General features: G+C 36.3%; 1 long non-coding RNA gene across 1 annotated transcript; it reads left to right on the top strand.

The window, feature by feature from the left end:
* The first annotated feature begins 156 nt into the window (after positions 1-156).
* On the top strand, positions 157-5,220 carry LOC104961207 (uncharacterized). The gene is made up of 2 exons (XR_800074.1): positions 157-615; positions 2,991-5,220. It is a non-coding gene; the product is annotated as an uncharacterized lncRNA (long non-coding RNA).
* The last annotated feature ends 257 nt before the right edge of the window (positions 5,221-5,477 follow it).

The raw sequence follows: 5,477 nt of genomic DNA, 5'->3' as shown, positions 1-5,477 counted from the left end.
TGTATATATGTATATATATATATATGTATATATGTATATATATATATATGTATATGTATATATATATATATGTGTATATATGTATATATATATATATGTATATATGTATATATATATATATGTATATATATATGTATATATGTATATATATATATATATACCAGTTTTCTAAAGATACAGAGATATATTTGACTGTTGCGTTGTCTGGGTTTCGTTTTAAGTGTTTCTTTGATTAATTACTTACGATATGTTCTACCTGATAATTCACAATTACACTGTAGAAAATCCCAACAGAAAAAAACCCAATAATTGTCAAATGAACCTCCTTCATGACAATGTGGCCTGCGTCTCTACTGTCGTCCTGTCAGGAGTGACACCATGTTGGATGCAGAGGGAGACTTCGACCTGGAGGACACGATGGACGTGGCGCGCCATGTGGAGGAGCTGCTCCGCAGGCCAATGGCCAACCAGTGGAGCAGTCAGCAGTCCTGAACCTGCGCAGACCTTCAGGTCTTCTCCATCTTATCTTACAGAAACACCCGCAACTGCAGCCACAGAGAAACGTCTCCTGTGTTCATCGGCTGCTCTGGCAGATCCACATCACAATGTATTTCAGTTTCAGCTCCCCACAGGGGTTTAGTGTGAAAAGAAGGTCTTGTCATATATCCGTCCACTTGCTTAAGTGTCTCTGTTGAGAAAGAAAACCTACTATCAGAAATCAATGTTACAGACATTTGATGGTCTTAATGTCCTCTCCCACTTACCGTAGTTTCTCAGGGTTGATGTGTTGTTCCGGTCTGGATTTATTCAACATGAAATACAGTCAGTTTTTACGTAAGCTTTGCATTCATATGTGCCTGTTTAGCTTTTAGCTGGCAAAAGGAGAAGTCTGCTTAGAAATGTACAGCAGTCATACCAGCTTTTTTTTCATTCTGAAGGTTTGCTTCATCTACACATTTAACATTGGTGACAAAATGCTGAAACATTCTACATCTTCTCCATTACTGGGATTATGTGTCGCTAATTCTTATCAGTATTCAGTCAATCCAGAATAAATTAAATAGGTCACTTTTGCTGGATCTCAGCCTCTGTGACCAAAAGTATTTACAGGATGATGGAAAATGTAAGTTTTCCAAGATTATTTTAAGTCTGTTATTTTAAAGAGGGGCTCATACAGGGAGCAGAGTGAGATGAATAGAACAACAAGCAGGAAACAACCAATGTGTTTCCTAGTTAGGTTGCTACGTCATTGGCTTAGTTGTGGCTTGGACATTGAGACATTTTTTAAGACACATGTGTTTTCAGGAACTAAATAAGGTGGTTTAAGTTTAAACCCTGATGCTGATGTATAAAGGGACTGGCTGCAGAGTTAGAGGCAGGGCCCCTGTTATTAATATGAAAGTTGATCAGTGGCGCATACAGCCAAATTGGTATGAATGCAAAATCAATTGAATCTTCTGCATCCATGGGTCCCTTTGTACGACTAATAGGACATATTTTGAAATAAGGGCTGTATACATTTTTTGGTGGGAAGTCTATTTCCCTTCAGAAAAGAATGATCCCCTGATTTACAGTTATCTGATTTTTCACTGTAAGTCTACAGTGAAAAGTATTTTAAGGCCGAAGTGCATCAAATGACAGATCCAGAAAGTGTAATTCCTTATTTTACCACTAGGAAAATTGCAGACAAAGCAGTTTCTGCCGATAGCTTGACCCATCGCCTCTGGAGCTCACTGATCCTTAGGATGAATTCAAACCTTGTTGACCACCTAGCACTAATGATTCAATAACTGGGTCCCCGTTTTGTTTGTTGTCTTGCATAGCATGAGCGTGCCAGTAACGCAAAGACGACATGCTGAATCTGTCAATGTTGCACGCTATTAAACTGAACCAGAAAAAGCACTTATGTGCCAGCTAAGGCAAGAAACAACAAGCATTAGTGCTAGCATGTTAGCAAGTAAACATGATTATAAAACAATCCAAGTGTCAATATGTTAAAATACATATTTTATAAGGAAATAGATGGAACAAAAAGTTAGGTTTCAAATATACACACATTTTTATATCGACGAATTACGCTGAATGTGAAAAACTACTTATATTAACAGTGCACACTGATGCATCGTTTTGTGACAATCAATTGTATACTGTTTCAGTTCTGAAAAGTTTTCTCAGCAGTAGGAGGAATAAATTAACAGTTAATCTGTAAAATCCCATCTAAAACCGTCCCCACCATTTTTCACAGCAATTTGGCTGAACCTGTTGTAAACCACAGCTAAGCTAGGCAGATGCTAAGTGACACAGCAGTTGATGAGTTTAAATCTGACATATACTTTTGTAGTAAAACCACCAATATGTCTTTGTAACATGCTAAAACATGGTGTTGCAATAGTACAGGTGTAGAAGGATCAGCCAACACATTTGGTATTGTGAGCTACTACACAGCAATATTGATCTAAGCTAACATTAGCGTACATTAGCTACCGGTCACACACGTTTTGAACTAAACAAGGGGGAGTTCATTACTTATGAGTTCCTTTGGAGAAAGATTTGATTAATGAGGTCTAAGGTTGGACAGTCTGGTTTCAAACTACATTTTGGTGCTTTTTGTATAATATTTTATATCACAGCCATTTTATGAATTTCCTGTACTATACCTTAAAGCAAAAATGTTGTATCAGTCATAGATGCCATCATTTCTTATAAAGTGCTTGTTGATTTAAAGACTTAACTCATAAGTCATATTTTTTTACTTTTGTCAGATGGAGTTTTAAACACAATGGGTGATATAACACGATCATTTAGAGGGATATTTATTGATTACAATGTTTTACATAAAGACAATATCCATGAGAATATAGTTGGGGTTTACTAAATTAGAATTCAATTTACCAACGTCAAATTAGCTACATTTTACTGTGCCTGAATCTGTTATAGTCGAGTTAATGCTCGTTGCCTTGGTGAATGTTTATACAACATTTACATTTGAGATCTGGAGATATGGAAAGGAATCCCCAACAATCACCAGTTAGAGTCTTTCTAAACTCTTAACTGCCATTTGTTTACCCAAAGTACTGATTCATAGTTTTTATGTTTTTATTATTTTCCTTTAATAACCTGTTTGAGAGAGAGATGGATAATTGTTTTTAAAGTGGTGAAATGCAACTATGGCCTCTCCCTCCCCGTCTTTTCACAACCCCACACCTCTAGTCATTTATAAATGTGATCTCTAAAATCAACATAAAGTCACGTGGGTTATTTTCTCTGACTCGACCAAGCTCCTGTGGAGCCACAGAAAACTGAATACTGTCCTCAAAAAACAGATGTTTACTAGTTGGGGAAAATATTTGGAGCGGTTCTCAGTCAAGTTGCATTCATTGCAACATTACCACCTCTTACTTAAAATGGCTGGATGTATGGTAGTGTTAAAGTAACGTCATGTGTTTTTTTAACCCTATGTAGATTAATAATGTGTCAGAAAAATATAATGCTACAGTATTACACATGCCCTCACATTTGTGCTGCACATAATTAATTAGCCAATCATAGCAGAGTATTTTTTCAGAAAACTGAGTTTATATAATGTATCATTGATATGTGATAAAGTGCAGGTCATGGGGTATTTGTGTAAAACAATCAAAGAGGATTTGTATAATGGCCTATCATGCTGGGTCTCATTTCTTTTAGCACCTGAAGTTACCACAGAATGCAGGATATCGAACTGCCGTGATTGTTCTTGGATAATTATTTCCCCACCTATTATGATTGTTATTTGCATCTTCTGGTTGTTTTTTAGTCAACATTTACATTAATGAGCAGAAAATGGATTATCTTTCCATGTGGACAGTTTCAATGTTACAGTCAGTGCTCTTGGATTTCGGCACCAGTATCTTTTCTACTTAATGATCTCTTTCATATAGCTCAGTTTTCTGCCCTAGAAACCGTGGATATCCCTCTTGAATAGTTGGTCAGAGCCATGTACATATGAAATGCGTCTTGTTTTGGAAGCCAGGAGCACTGTTTACATCATTTATTATCAATCACTGTACATCATTTATTATCAATCATGGTGTAACAGATTCAATTGAAGTGACCTTTGTGTGGTTTTGCTCATCTAATGCACTCAGCTTAACGTTTGTGTTAAGTAAGCTTGTCATTTAACCTGAGCCTAAACTTGACTAAAATAACTGTAAATGTTCAACAATACATGAATTAATAAAATATTGGAATCAGTTAGTGGATACATTAAACTGGCTCAAACTAAAATGACAAACTACAACATGTTATATTGATTTGAGAAGTCTCAATGTGACAGTTTCAGTGAATGTTTATGACATAGAGAATCCTAAACATATTCCGTGTATGAATATATGTTGTCAAATGTTACTTTGAGGTGTGTGCTGTCTTACAGCTTTGTCATCTGTCAGTGGATTCCTTTGGGAGAATGTTCATACCTCATACTATGTAATAGTTATTTCAGTCAGAAGTGTTTGTCGATCATTTATCCTCACAGCTTCTGAAAGTGCCAGATTCCAATCATTGGGCAGGTCTGCGCCCTCATGGTGGAAGAATTCATGCTCTGCATAATAAGCTTTTTCTAAATTCTCACTTCAGTAGTCTTAGTTTTGACGTACAGAGGCTCTGTAGATTTGTCTGTGCCTTGTGGATTGTGAAGGGACAGCACGGTCCATACAGGACATTTTAAAGCCATTGTCTTGACTCTGCACTACTAGCAGCCTTAACTAAGGAATGTCTAATCACCTTGAGAAACAAAACTCACCCAGAATGGAAGTAAACACCATAAACCTCAAGAAAACTCACTGTGAAATAAGTTTAGATTAGTCCAAATCAACCAAATAAAACCTGATGACTTGAGTGTATACCTTTCTGCTTCTTATGCTTTTTGCTTGATAGGTAAATAAAACACAAACTTTGATGGTGTTCAAACTCGGCAAAAGCAAACAAGCACTGTGATGTTCACACCAGCCGTTATTTCATGTGTTTGTGCTCATCAGTTCTTCTCCTGCTTGTCTTTAAATCAATTTAATTTATGTTTGTCCTCAGTGTAATTTACTTTTCTAGCCTGGTGTCTTTGCTTGCTTATGTGCAGCCAGTGGCCTGTTTGGGTACTTTGTATTTTCATCCTTATTGTGCCACTTTCTGCTGGAAGTTAAATGTAGCGATTGGGGATTTGAAAATAAAAGTTTTTTTTATAATGAATGATATCCCACTGTGGTTTGTTGAACCAGGTACTGTATTGATGAGATACTTGTTTTTGCTACATAACACATTTAGCCACTTGGCAAGTATTCTGAATTATTATCTGAAGGTTGGAGCTAGTAACTTAAAAAAACGAGAAGTACATTAAAACTGTACTTCAGTATTGGAGGTAGGTTATTGCTTTCCATAATAGGTTAACCATTAACATCACCATGTAAATAAATACAGGTGTTTGACCTCATAAAGATTTTGATTTG

Source organism: Notothenia coriiceps, unplaced genomic scaffold (assembly GCF_000735185.1).
Source record: "Notothenia coriiceps isolate Sejong01 unplaced genomic scaffold, NC01 NC01_scaffold00032842, whole genome shotgun sequence".
NCBI lineage: Eukaryota > Metazoa > Chordata > Actinopteri > Perciformes > Nototheniidae > Notothenia > Notothenia coriiceps.
The sequence above is the reverse complement of the archived record's forward strand: the minus strand, read 5'-3'. Positions and strand labels throughout refer to the sequence as shown.